The 15,265-nt window shown below is 37.3% G+C and overlaps 1 protein-coding gene across 6 annotated transcripts in view; it reads right to left on the reverse strand.

Moving 5' to 3' along the window:
* The window catches only part of pigs (GAS2-like protein pickled eggs), a 418,326-nt gene that overhangs the window by 297,736 nt on the left and 105,325 nt on the right, over positions 1-15,265 (reverse strand). Inside the window, exon 1 of one of the 6 annotated variants that reach the window (XM_073971918.1) lies at positions 11,192-11,385. The exons of the other annotated variants lie outside the window; for them this stretch is intronic. The gene's annotated coding sequence lies outside the window, so the exon portion shown is untranslated. Of the gene's footprint in view, positions 1-11,191; positions 11,386-15,265 lie in introns of those variants that run through there. 6 annotated transcript variants of the gene reach the window in all.

A 15,265-nucleotide genomic window follows, 5' to 3' on the forward strand; every position in this document is an offset into this window, starting at 1 on the left:
TAGAGATTCTGAAAAGATTTGTTTGTTGCCATCGTAAAAACTACCAGACCAGTATTAAGTTCCAGATTTTAGCTTCAAAACTTCTCTGCCATAAAAGCGCAATTGATTCATAATTGAAGAGCATTTCAGTCTGTGAGTATCGAAATATTGTGCCCAATCCACAATATTTTGATATTCACAGACTGAAATGCTCTTCAATTATGAATCGATTGCGCTTTTATGGCAGAGAAGTTTTGAAGCTAAAATCTGGCCAAAATCACCTCTACCCATTTCTCTATGCAATAGGCCAAACTGGTGGTTCCTAAATTTGGAGATCACATAGCCATTTCCCAAATTTAAACAAAAAACGTGATTTAGTTACTGCAGCAAAAACATAATTTTTTGATTCACAAAATTAACATTAAATTTTAACAAAAACAGCAACAAAGTTAATTCGCTAGTTGGCCAGAAGTGACCCAACCAAACACTCTATTTATGGTAACTACAGATTTGCAACAATGTAACATAATATAGCAATGTGAGATCTTATAAAGGCTAAAGATTTAGTGGAGAGAAAAAATACAATGTTGCAATGTAATAAAATAAGCTCATTATAGAAAATTGAAGAACCATAATAACATAGGTGGGAATTAGAAGAAATTATACGCTCATAGAAATAGTTAATAGGAAAATCTTAATATGAGGCAAGTTACAAAATTACGAACATTTTTTTTGTTTTCAAATATAAATGCCTTAGAGCATTGGTGACGTTTTTTATTGGGATAGCTGTTGCAATTTTGTTTACTCAAAATAGTCTGGCTTAATCGAATTGTTGTTTTAATATTTTAAATGATAAGATCATGTGGGGAGGATCGAAACTAGTCTTCCCTTCCCTTGGCGAACAAAGCCAAACTTTCTCCACTAATAAATTACTTGTTTTAAAATATTAAAACAACAACAATGGGATTAAGCCAGACTATTTTAAATAAACGAAATGGCAACAGTTATTCGAATAAAAAAGCCACCAATGGTCTATTTGAGAAACACTGACACAGTTTGTATATTTTCTTGTGGCCTTCGTTGTAATTCAACGCTACATAACAGTGGAGAAGGTTTGTCTTGTTTTGCAAACAATTTCGTTGGGGTTGTGTGAGGTTGTCAAAGAAAAACTTCTCATTGAAGTTTTTTCTTTGGTCACCCTTATACTTCGATCTGACGATTGATGTTTGGGTATTAAAAGTTTTTTGTTGAAGAAGTTATTGAAAAATAACTTCGGTGCAGAATATCTCCAAACAAGAAGCAAGGGAACTAATGAGATCCTGTGGCTAGGATCAAAACTAGTCTTCCCTGCCTTACACCTTGGCGAACAATGCCAAACTTTCTCAACTTATAAATTAGTTTAATTATTCTCTTTCGAGATAAGGCAAAAATAAAAAATAATAAATTAGTTGTTTTAAAATATTAAAACAACAACAATGGGATTAAGTCGCACATGCCTTAATTATGGATTTTTTGGACCACAAAACCATTTTCCTCCATCACTACAGTCCCAACTCTTTTTTCCTCCCTTTTTCTTCTTCTTTGCAATTTTTCTTTCGTTTGTTTTTAGTCATTGATGTGATTTTGTGATAAATTCATGGTCATCAAGTTCAACGGCGGCGGCAAAAATGACTGAATCTGTGTCTCTGTGAACCAACAAACCAATCAACATCAGTCACCGCACACTAAAAAAGTACCGGCATTAGCTGCTAAAAGCCATTGATGGATGAATGGACGGACGGACAGACGTATGAATTGACAAGACAATTTTGGTGTCGATACAGTCGTGACAGTTTTATTGAATAAATCTTTTGATTTGCAAAAATTGCATGCAGAGAAAAAACACAATAGGGAACAAAGCTATGAAAAAAGCCTGAAAATCGACAAAGAAAAAAATTCGAATGCGGAGCGACTTAATTTAAATATTGGTATTAATATTCAATAAAATATTATAAATGTTTCATAAATATTAAGTAGAAAATCTTAGGACTATATTTTAATTGGTTGCGTATCGTAAACCTCAAATATGGTATGTCCTTGGCTTCCTAACATAAGTTGCTTACAGCGTCAAGGAGGTTTTATAGGCGTTGCTAACTTTGCATCTGTCTAAGGGAAAAATTCTTCAATTCTGGCCGAAGGCTCCAACTCAAAAACTTTTTTTCTACACTAAGCAATTGGGTATTGTGGCCTATTTAATTTGGCTTTGTGTCCATTATAGGAAGGTCATAACGCCGTCTGGAATCTATCCCTGCCCCACGTCCAATAGCCTTTCCTAGATTTTCCACTTAAAACTCACTTGCTTTTAAGCTTCACCAAAATTTACTGACGAAAACAGAAACTTGTAGCAATTTTTGTGATTCATCGTTTGAATCAGTACTTCCTACCGATTTTTTTGTTGCCACAGCTGCTGGTGCTGCCTGCCGTCGCTACTGCTGCTGCTGTTGTTCTTCCATTCAAGATTTCATTGACGCCGTTGTCAACTGCACATACATATGTACATATGTTTGTATGTATGTCGTCTATCTATTATTAAGCGTAGTTGGAATTGATGAATGTGTGACGACTGACTGTTTTATTTCATTTCAATTCAGCTTTAACGCCTAAAGTAGAGACTGTGAGATTAATTAAGGAAAAAAACATGGATAATAGGCGACTGTAGAGTCTTAGTAATAATTGGAACGCGTGGTTTAGGCCAAAGAGGGGAAATTCTATAGGTGTAATGGGTTATGGGTTGCTAACTAAAATAAAATCTACATCGATCACTAATCAGAATTAAATCTGCACTAAAAGTACGTGAAAGAGTTGAACTGATTAGTGCGGTAACCCGACGAGAAGCAAACTTCAACGACGAATCAAAGCATCGCAAAGATGGTAATACTTTGTCCGATTCTAGGCTGCAACATCACAAGTCGATAGATAAACCGAGACTATAGATAAACCGAGATGAACTAAATAAAGCAAGCATTCTTGTGACTGACCAGGACAGTATCCCGCCAACATCAAAGCTAATTTAAATATTTCTAATCAAACAGTTCACTGCCATTGGAGAAGCGCAAAAGCGGAGAGTTTGATTGATCAGATGAAGGATATGAGGATGGCCACCATGATAGAACCACGTGATTTCTAAAAAACTTCGCAGCCAGCGACTTTTAAAAAATGTGAAATAGTTCCACTCTCCCTGCAATGGAGAAAATTTCACGTAACTGTCCCATAAGAGGTTCCATAGAAGTCTTCTACGGTCTTCAGACAGAAGTCAGCACATTCTACTATAAGAAGTCTTCTACAATATTTTTACAAAAAGTCCTTTACGGATTTTTAAAGAAATCCCGACTTCTATAAGAAGCCTAATCAGAAGTCCCATAAAAGAGGTTCTCTTTTACATGAAGTCCTGCACGACCTTATATAAGAAGTCCTTTATGATCTTCTATAAGAAGTGCCAACATCCTTTTTTAGGAAGTTCTGTACATCCTTTTATTGGAAATAAAAAACGACCTACAATAGGATTGCCAATAAAGCCTTCTAAAGGAAGTCCGGAACGGTCTTTAAAAGTCTCTACGACCTCAGAAATCCGCATGGAACTTCTAAAATAAGGCTTATGTAACTGCTTACTGGAAGCCGTATGAAACTTCTTTTGAAGTCCGCAAGGGACTTCTCATAAAAGCCAACAATGAACTTCTTATGGAAACCCGTAGAACTTTCCATAGAAGCCGGTATGAAACTTCTTATAGACGCCAGCATGCAACTTCTTATAAAAAGTCGTTATAGTAGGAGTTATGGAACTTCTTATAGAATTTCGTCAACGACTTCTTTAAAAAGCTCATATACGACTTCTTATAGAAGCCCGTGTAGAACTTCTTATAGAAGCCCGCATTGGACTTCTTATAGAAGCCCATGAAAAAATTTTGTAGAATGAGACGTCTTATAGAAGCTTTTGGGACTTTTTAAAGAACCCCTATGGGACTTCTTAAAGAAGCCCGTATGGGACTCCTTAATGAAGACCGCATGAAACTTCATACAGAAGCCGGAGTTGAACTTTTTGTAGAAAGCACATACAAGACTTTTTTAGAAGGACTTTATTAAGAAGACCTTATGGGACTTCTTATTGAAAGTCGTATGGGACTCCTTATAGAAGGCCGTATTGGACGTCTTGTAAAAGCTGGTATGGTATGGGCACGTGTGGGACTTCTTATAGAAGCCCGTATGATACTTCTGATCGAAGTCCGTATGGGACTTCTTGTAGAAGCCCGTATGGGACTTCTTATAGAAGCTCGTATTAGGCATCTAAACGTAGGCCGTATGGGACTTGTACTAGAAGCCCGTATAGGACTTATTATAGGGAGATTTCTTATTGAAGACCATAAGGGAAATTTTGTAAATACCCGTAGAGGACTTCTTATAGAAGCACGTATAGGACTTCATATAGAAGCATGTATGGGACGTCTCATAAAAGCACGTTAAGGATTTTTATAGAAGCCCGTATGGGACTTCTAATGGAAGTCTGCAGAGGACTTCTTATAGAAGCCCGTAGAAGAATTCCTTTAGAAGCCTGTAGAGGACTTCTCATAGAAGACTGTAGAGGAATTCCTTCAGAAGCCCGTAGATGACTTCTTATAAAAGGGCGTATTAAATTTTTTAAAAAGGGTCGAATGAGACTTCTTTTAGAAGCCCGTACTGGAATTATAACCGAAGCACCGGACTTATAATGGAAGCCCGTGTGAGACTTCTTATAGAAGCCTGTAGAAGACTTCTTACCGAAGCCCATAGAAGACTTCTTATAGAAGCCCTAAAGGATTTCGAATAGAAGCCCGTATGGGATTTCTAATAGAAGCCCGATGGGATTCTTATAAAGTCCCTATGGGATTTCTTATAGAAGACTGTGTGGGACTTCTTATATGAGGTCGTATGGCACTTCTTACAGAAGCCCGTATTGAACATCTGATAGAAGCCCTATGAAACTTCTTATAGATGCCCGTAAGGGCCTTCTAACAGAAGCCTGTAAGGTCATTCTAAAAGAAGCACGTAAGGCCCTTCTAATAGAAGCCCGTACGGAACTTCCTATAGAAGGACGTATGGGACTCCTTATAGAAGGACGCATAAGACTTCTTATAGAAAGAGGCATAAGACTTCTTAGAGACTTCTATAGGAGTTCGTATGCCTTCTAATAGAAGCACATAGGGACCTTCTACTAGAAGCACGTAAGGGCCTTCTAATAGAAGCCCGGGTAAATGCCTTCTAATAGAAGCCCGTATATATAAGCCACTTTCGCAAGGGGCATTTTAAACAAAAACTTATCATACAACCCCCCACATATGTACGCTTACAACAGCCTGCTATTGCCATTTTTGTACTTCAATTCTATAACGAATTTCTATACAAAAAACAAAAATCCATTTATTCGCAAAGATATCTTTTAAAGCGGTTTTAAATACAACCACGCACGCAGTCACTCACTCAGTCACTTAGTAATACTTTTTTCTCCTCAGCATTACCACTGCTGCTAAAAGTCTGATTGAATTTTTTTTTTGTTATTTTCGTTAAGTAGAAAACCTTAAACGGAAGTTGTTTTTTACAATTGTTGGTTTGTTTGTTGTTGTTGCTGCTATTTTACTTTATTTTGATAAAGTGTGCTTTTTTGTTTACTTCTTGACTGTGGCGGCTAGTGCACACAGCACAGCAGCTCTAACTGTAAGTGTTTGTTGTATTTTGTTTTTTTTTTTTCAGTTTTTTGTTTTGCTTCTGTCAAGAACTTAAAATCACAATTCGCCAGCAATGGCAACTTGATTTGAACAACAGCTGTTGGGCAGATTAGAACTGGTTTGTCATACATGTATATTACTAATCATTTAGCTATTGTTTATTCCCGATTTGATTTCCGAAAATATGAAATAAATAACTTTTTAATCCGAAACTTCTTTAGATGGTCAGAAAAAGGTTATTGATCTCCTATAACAATGTCTAATCCATTTTATATGAGAATAATCAGTTGGTCATCCCAAAAAGCTCCATTGGTTGTATATTAACAGAATTGCAGAGTTTTGTTATTTTCCTACTACAAAATATTGGATATGATTTGTGATAGGTTCCGCTAGGTAATGCGAATTGATAGCAAACGGTAACTTTTTTCGGATTTGTCATTTTGTAGAACCCCTTTTGGTGTTCTAAAAATCTCTTCAGTATCCTGTAGCAGGCTCTTTCCTTTCTAATCTAACAGTCCTCCGGATTTGATTGTTATTTTTAAGCATTGCATTTTGATTCGTCGGTTAGGGTTTTCTAGATCTTGAGGCATCGATTACAATCGATAACTTCGAGAATGGTTCTCATATTTTAGATTATGTGAAGCAGTTTATTTTTAATAAAATCTTAGTTTAAAACCCAAAACCCCATTAGTAATGTAAATTACCCTCCTCCCATCTGTCACATAACAATCACATCTGCTATTTTTTGTGGCAACACCTCTTCATTGTCGCGTCTTTTGTATTTTTCTCTTTCTGTAATTATTGATTTGCATAAATTGATCGCAATCGATCAAGAACAACACTAAAAAACAGAAGGTTCTTGTTAACATTCCGGTTACAGATGATTGACGTTAGTGGTCGTCACCATCATCATCTCCACCATTGATGGATGGATGTTGGGGACGTAGCTTCGGCTCCACACAATATTTAACAACAAATATGAATACTCCAGCTATACCTTGTAGACAATTAACTTACCTCTAAGATTGAGGAACTTGCTGTTTACCATCAAAGCGTCTTGTTTAAACTGTTCACTCGGATCGCTTCGTTTGGTATTCATCTATCCCGACAGTTAAATTCCAGTAATTATGTATGGGGGTATGTTCACTACTAAAGTGATAAGTTTGACATAAAAATGAAAATGTTGATAATAACGTGATAATTATACTTGATGCCGTCCGACCATTTTAACAGGCAGCCAGCCAGCCAACCAACCGACCATCATCCATCCATCCACCTATCTATCCTTCACAATTTCGTTGCGTTTTGAAGAGCAGTAAATGTTTTGCCAGGCCTCTTCATGTAACTTGACTGTCTGTCCAATCGCTTGTCCGTCTCTTTATGCTATGTGATCTTCATCGGCAAATTTTCTCCCCATGGCTAAATAGTTATCAAGATTTTCGTTTCTGTTGTTGTTGGTATTTTTTGCGTTTTATTGTAAACCATGACTGGTGGGGAGCAGGTATTCGGCATACTGAATGAATCTTATACGTAAATGGGGTTTTTGGTAGAATTCATTGTGTTCTTAATAATTGAAATACCAAGAAGCGGTCTTCTCAGCCAGGAGAGTGTTAAAAATCGATTTCGATATATTTTAGTTTGAATTTTGCGGAATGCCAGAGGAATATTAAGTAGGGGATATTTTGTAACATTTTGTAGGACAGATTGTTGTCGGGGATCTGTGATTAAGGGGTAATTAATAATAAAAAAAAAAAATAGCTCGCATCGGGCTTCGAATGGCTCATATAGAACTTCTAATAGCCCGTACAGAACTTCTAATAGTCCATATAGGACTTCTTATAGAAACTCGTATGGTGGGACTTCTTATAGTAACCCGTATAGGAGTTCTTATGGAAGCCTGTAAAGGATTACTAATTGAAGCCCGCATAGGACTTCTAATAGCCCGCATAGGGCTTCTAATAGCCTGCATAGAACGTCTAATAGCCCGTATGGAACTTCTAATAGTTCATATAGGACTTCTTATAGAAACTCGTATGGTGGGACTTCTTATAGTAACTCGTATAGGAGTTCTTATAGAAGTCTGTATAGGATTTCTATAGAAGCCCGCATAGGACTTCTAATAGCCTGTATAGAACTTCTAATAGTCCATATAGGACTTCTTATAGAAACTCGTATGGGACTTCTTATAGAATGCGGTATGGTACTTTTTATAGTAACTCGTATAAGGCTTCTTATAGACGGCTGTATAGGACTTCTAATAGTCCGTATAGTACTTCTTATAGAAATCCTAAGGTATCTCTTATAGATGGCTATATGGTACTTTTTATAGAACGCCGTATGGTATTTCTTATAGAAGCCCGTCTAGGTCTCCTAAATGAAGCTCGAATAGGATTCCTAACGGAAGCTCGTTTAGGACTTCTTATAGAAGCCCGTGTGGAACTTCTTCTAGAATGCCGTATGGAACTTCTTCTAGAACTTTCTAGGACTTCTAAAAGATCAATTCGAAGTTCTTGTAAAGTTCTTCCTGACCTGAAACTAACGACATGATCTGCAACCGAAGACATGTGCAAGGTTCTCAAGTACAACTATCAGGCTTAGGCCATGACAATTGGAATAAACCCGTAGAAAACGGAACTCGTACTATTCATCAGGAAGCGAAAACTTTCCAATTTTCAGCCAGCAATTTTGGATGAAGTTGTATTAGAATTTTCTCTTTGTATAATCCTAGACCGCCAAATGACCGGGAATAGGAATATTAAGGAGCGATCAAAGTAAGGTCACATTTCACTTTACTCCTGCAAGAACACCACTGGCAAATGAAACCGTGGTTCTGTTCAACTTAACCTATGGTGGATTTATCTGATGACAGACACATGGGAATAAGGTACTACTGTCCAAACTATCAAGTGTGCAAAGGGCTGTGAGCAAGGATTTTAAGCTTCGAGAGTCAGGAACGTTTTGAGCTTCACAGTTTGGAGCTTGAGTCTGGCTGTAGTAATCGTACAAGCAATTTTATTCCCAACTTTTTCATGTTTGATCTAAAGTTATGGAGGCACACCGGCCCAAACTATCCAGGGCCCTAAGGGTTGTGAGCACGGCTTTTAGACTTCGAGAGTCAGAAATGTGTGCGAATTTTACAGTTTGGAGCATCGCACAACCGATTATATGTCTACCTCTATCAAATTTGATCTTAAGCTGCAGACAGCGCATGGAAAAAGGGCACTACTGTCTAAACTATCAAGGGCGCACGGCGTGCGAGCACGGATTTTAAACTTCGCGAACCAGGTTGGAGCTTGAATCAGTAATCGTACAAGCAATTTTATGCCCACCTCTTTCAGATTTGACTAAATCCTAGTAATTATTCCAAGATTATACATTTGAATTAAAGATACTTCTAGTCTGGACGGTCTGGCAATATGCAGTTGAGTGCAGTTTCGTAGGAATCGTGACTATACATGTCGATAGTCAGGAAGCCCTAAAGACTCTCAGGTCAAGCTTAGAGATAGCTGTAGAGTCTATTTAACAGAGATTCTCGGCAAAAAACTCTACTGTTATGAAAGCAGCAGAGTTTGTTAGAGGACTTAAGTCTCACAGTACTCGTGACTATACATGTTGATAGTCAGGCGACCCTTAAGGCTCTGAAGTCGTGGGCCATAATCTCGCGAGCAATCCTCGAATTCACAAGAACTCTGTATGATGTATAACGAAATATCGTTAAACGTTGCTGGGTTCCAGGTTTTAATTATACGAATTAGCAGATGAACTAACTCGAGGTGGCTCTAAGTCTATCGATCTACCAGTTAATGAGTTTTTCCGGACACTAATGGGCAAACATAGTAAATTCTACTTTGTGAAGGCACAGCGCAGGTGGCTTATGGAACCGGTATGCAGGAAATTCAATGCAATCTAGCCTGGGATCACTTATTGTAGACCGACTTTCCTCTAGGGATAAAATCACTGTGAGAACACAATACTGAGAGAACCCATTAACCAAACATTTTTTTAGCTTAATGATAGCTGTAGTTTCTTACAGGCACATATTCCTGCTATCAGTAAAGCAGCAGAATTAGACTTGAAAGCAATGTTTCTGCACACAAAAAGACACCGACTATTCGGTAGATGTGAAAGATACAATCTCACCTTCTTATCAGACATAAATTTCTTTTACCATTTTGAATTTGTCGAAAACTTATTATGGCTTGGTAAAAACTTCTAACTCCTTTCTTTCCATCTTACTTTATTTTTGTTCCCGTATTAGCCATCGAGCAATGTACCGGAAATTTCAACAAGCATAACAAAGAAATCATCTCAACAGCATCTTCAAATCGATCCTAGATAAAAACAATGATTCAATTTGACATCTCGAAGGAATTCCAACTGAAATAGGCATTGGCTTAGAGTTTGGCAGATCAGATTCTAGAGGATATCATTTATGTCGAAAGTGGCGCCCAACTAAATTTTTGCATAAATTTAGCAACGACCACAAAACTCACCCTCATGTTTAGTTTTTGAAATATATTTACTATATTTTAGAATTACTATTTATTTCTGTTTTGTTTCATTTAGTTTTTGAAATATATTTACTATATTTTAGAATTACTTTTTTATTTCTATTTTGTTTCATTTCCTTATGATTTCGAATTGAAGTAATCATCTTACAAATTTCAACATTTCATTATCAGTTAAGCTCAGCTCAGATTAGGCTGTCTTATATTTATGTACCTCAATAAATTATTTTCATTGTGAGTTAAATACCGATTAGAAGACAAAGTGGCGCCCAACGCAAATTTGTCCAACAAACATTAATTCCAAAGCAAAATAATAAGCAAAATTCTTTACTACTCTAAAAAAATACTTTGTAGAATAAAACGCTTTACTTTTGTACACACACTTATACACAAAATTCCGATAATTTTTATTTCCGCAAATATTATATCCTTATTTGTGCATTGGTCAAACTTGTATCACTTACTGCTTTTAGACTTTTGGGAATTTCAACTTTCATTTTTTGTATCTCTTGTCATTTGCCATTTGGTTTTCCTCTTTTTTACATGGTAATAATAGAAGCTAGCATTACAAAATATTCCAAAGGCGAACTCATAAATCGGCATCAGGAAATATGTACAATACACAAATCACAATTTTACAGAATTTGGTATTCCAAAATCAAAATCAACAAAAAAGATGACCATAATTTTATTTAAAAACAAAACGACAGGCGTTTATGGCCACACACGAACACTTGCATACACACGCTGTACAACAAAATCTCTAGTCTTAACTAATTTGAAATTCGAAACTCTTCAAATCGAATTGAATTCTTAATGACACAAGAAGAAGATGACGAAGTTGAAAACGATTGCAAAATATACGCATTTAATATTAGACACTCTGGCTCTGGGAGATCAAGCAACAGGCGGACAATCCAATAACAATATTCCACACAAATCTATAAAACGAACGAATAACGAACTTACTTTAAAGCGAGAGTGAAAGAGGGAGACGATTTTCCAAACCGTATATTGGGATCGTTTTCCTATTATTTGTTTATGTTTTTCGCGTTTAGCCAAACGTTTTTTTTTTTTCTTTTCGAATATGATGCCACCGCAATATGAAGACGTTGACAACGCCGCTACATATGCTCGCGCGTTCGTATAACAATACTTACTGCTGGCACTAACTCATTCATTCACCCAGCGAAGCCGCAATTTCATTCAGTTTTTATTGTTTGTTTTGTTATTGATTTGCTCTTTAAGAAACCTTATCCATATGGCAAGTCAACAAACTATCATCGCACAATGCGAAGAGAGAACGACCAACGGATCGACCGTCAGACCAAACAAATCGTCATCAATAAACCTCATATTAGTTAGCCTACGCACGTGCGGTTCGCTCATGTCCATACGTTTGGGATACGTTACGCTACGCATTTTACAACAAATACTATTGTAGTCATAGTACGAAGACGGACGTCGCAACGACGTCAGCTGGTCAACCTTAGCCAAAAACAAACAAAATGAAAACAAAAACTCTGCAAGAAGTTACCACGTTCTGCTTAATATTAAATAATAATTTCTTACATTAGGGGTATTCACTTTGTGTGGGGGAAACAAAGCAACAAATTGCTTTTGTGGAGATTTCATTTCATAATGTGTGGAACAGTTATTGGCAAAAATTATAGTTCAATAACTTCTGTGTGGGTCTGTGGTTTTTGTCTTTTTTTTGGATTTTGTAATCGGATTCGTAATAAAATATCTCAGCGCAAAACTTTCCCAGCAACCGATCATGTGTCATGCTGTTATGATCTGTTGTAAGTGTGGTGTAGACAAGCTCTGAGGTGTGTTAATCCCATGTTGTATAAGGGCGGTTCATTGTTCGCAATATTCATATGTTTACCACATAAAGGTTTGACGCTCAAGTGGGGTATGAAATTCCGCTTTAAACTATTTGATTTGTAATGGAAGTAATTTATTATGTTTACAGAGAAGAATAGTATAAAACTAGATAAAGACCAGGAGGAAAAGCTTGTTTATAATTACGCTCCGAGGAAGGCTCTGGCGCCGGCGTCTACTGAGAGAACCCATTAACCAAACAATTATTTAAGCTTAATGATAGCTGTAGCTTCTTATAGGCAGAGATTCTTGCTATCAGGTAAGCAGCAGAATTGGTGAAGACTTGAAAGCAATCTTACAAGGCCAGTAACTATGTACAGTCGAAATCGCTTATAACGTCGGTCAAGGGACCGACGGAATTTGTCGCTATAACCGATATGTCGTTATAAGCGATAGGGCTATAAAGGGCCCCAGAGATTTGGGACTTTTGGATGTCGTCGTTATAACCGATATGACGTTATAAACGACGACGTTATAAGCGATTTCTACTGTACATACATATGTTGATAGTCAGGCGTCACTTAAGGTCTCAAGCCACGGAAATAAACTCTAGAGCCCTGATGGCCAATACATTGCTTTTGACGCAATTAGTAACAGACACATTAGTTTTACACACAAATTCTACTTACACAACCTGCGTTAGCGCAAGCAACACAAATGCATAGTCTCGCTAAGTCAGTTGATGTCCGGCCACCAATGTGCTATTACCTCGGCAAACTTAGTAAGATATGTTTAGAGTAGACACATCTCAGATGGCTTATGGAATCTGGATGCGGAAATTCCAAAGCAATCTCGGCTGTGATCTCTCATCGTAGAACGATATAAGTAATGGATACAACACTGGGTCTTATTACAGGTCACTGCAGGATTAGAACTCCAAAGTCAAAATGAGAGAAAGGTGGCATTGATTACTGTAGGTTGTCTAATGATGCAGAATATCTACTTTGCAAGTGTCCATTGTTTCGCCCATGAAGACGCTGACTACTGGGCAGATATTACATAGATACTCTCACCTTCCTATCAGACATAGATCCCATTATCCTTTTAAATTTGCCAAACACCTATCATCTCTAGACCAAAGAACTCCGATTGAAGCAGGAACTAGACAGCCATCTAGCGCATCCTTAAACCTAACCTGATGGGCGCGACATCTCTCGAAAGGAACAGGCGTTTGGATGCCCACTTTACCCCTAAAAGCCTTCCTTCCACACGTAATATTTGGTCCAAAGTTCGAAGATGGATCATACTGGTCCACTCCTTTGGGTACCTCCCCAACAAAAGTTAAATTTTTTCGCTAAAGACTTGCGCATGGTAGTTCTCGGTGGGAGTAAGGCATCTATTAAGACGATTCAATTTTGTTTTTCTTAAGATAATTCCGAAAGAAAGCTGTCGGCACCAACTAAAATGACTGATGAGCATAAAACCTATGCTTCTACGTAGGTTTCTACGGTGCTACAGCAAGAAAATGAGCACGATAACTTACGGACTGAGTACGCGATATGGTTGAAATTTTGCACATCGTAAAATTTCTGTCAAACTTAATTCAAGTTCCAAGAAGGTCTATGTCGGACAATAACTTTGGCTATCTCCCTCACAAAATTTCAAAATTTCCGCTTAAGAGAAGTTTAAGGGAGGGAATCGTTTTGAAAATTTTACAGACGGTACTTCCCGTGATCCTTTTTACAGCGATATAATGGTTTTCCATTCCATCCTTCCTGACAGAAACCCTTAAAAGTAACTAAAAGGGCTGGCGGGAGCTATGAACCTATAACGTGACATCAACTCCATAAAACAATCCACCTTAATGTATATGGATTTATTCACTTCGTTGCAACTTCATCACAGGCTGTAACAGAAATAATTCTCATTCACCTCATGTCGTCGGAGGCTTTAGTATTTCGCTTTTTGCCATTGATACCAGCTTGCTACTACAGAGGCACTTGATATCCGCCAAGATAATTTTGGGTAAGAAGTTGTGCTAAAAAATTTTGGAAGATCTACCTATTGCGGCGACCCTTTTAATATTGTTACGAATATAACTGGTAGATTTAAGTTTATTTAGATGCATTTCTGTTAATATAAACATTTGAATTGTAACGTAAATTTTTATTAAGCATTTATCTTATTTGTATCAGTTTTGCAACAACAACTACTGTAAGGAATTTACTACAATCATGTAATTATGCCTTAGTCTTAATTTCCACTGTTTACTTAGCTATTGTTTGTTGTATTTTTCTCTTGACTATTCAGTTATACTTCTACATTGTGACATCATTCCTTGTAAATCTTCCTACTCCCTATATTTATTACGTCTGCCCCATTAGTTGTTTATATTAATTCTTCTGCTTGTATAAGATTATGTGTATGTGCAACTGGAAGGAAGGATGCTGGAACAGTCTATGCATACGCAAGCGAGTACAAATGCGGGAGAGTAGCGGGTGGGCGATTGAGTTGTCATTCAGATCGCGACCTTAAACTATGAGCGTAAACTTAGGAAAGAGTAATCTGAATAGAGTAAAGCTGTGTGTTTACCAGATATAAGCTTTGTGCTTAATAGAGAAATTAAGTCTTGCGCGGGTAACGTCAATAAAGCATTGTATGTAGAATCGTAATCTGAATCGAACCCTCATTTTATTTGGTACAAATTGTATCAGGGAATAAAACGGCGTCTACACGGGATTAAGTTAACCCTAATTCCTTAACAATGCATTGCGCACAGGGACATTTGTCTCACACCGGCCTTGCTACACGCACATCATCCTATCGCATTTCAATAAAATAGAACATTTTACCTTATAAGGGTGAAAACTAGTTTTTTTTATTTCGTAAGGTTTAGTGGGCCCTTAAGCACACCCTGGACGCAACTGGGCTTACCCAAGCCGACGAGAAAATCACACTACAAACTATGTCGGTTCATTTATTAAGGTACTTCCTTAGTTTAAAGTTATTTTTCGAATCGTGTAGAACCTTGTGATTTTTGTTGTTGTATATCATAGACTGTATTTAGCTATCGACTTGGCCGCCGGATTCTTTGGAAATGAGTTTCTATCTCCCTGGCCTAAGAAGAAGTGATGTGGGCGTGTTTGATTTCTTCAACAATGAGGTCGCTTCGGTTGACTTCCGCTACTGTTTCTATCACCTAGGCGACACGATTAAATC

The sequence above is a fragment of the Musca autumnalis genome, unplaced genomic scaffold (assembly GCF_047663935.1).
Source record: "Musca autumnalis isolate F117 unplaced genomic scaffold, ASM4766393v1 scaffold_3, whole genome shotgun sequence".
Taxonomy (NCBI): Eukaryota; Metazoa; Arthropoda; class Insecta; order Diptera; family Muscidae; genus Musca; species Musca autumnalis.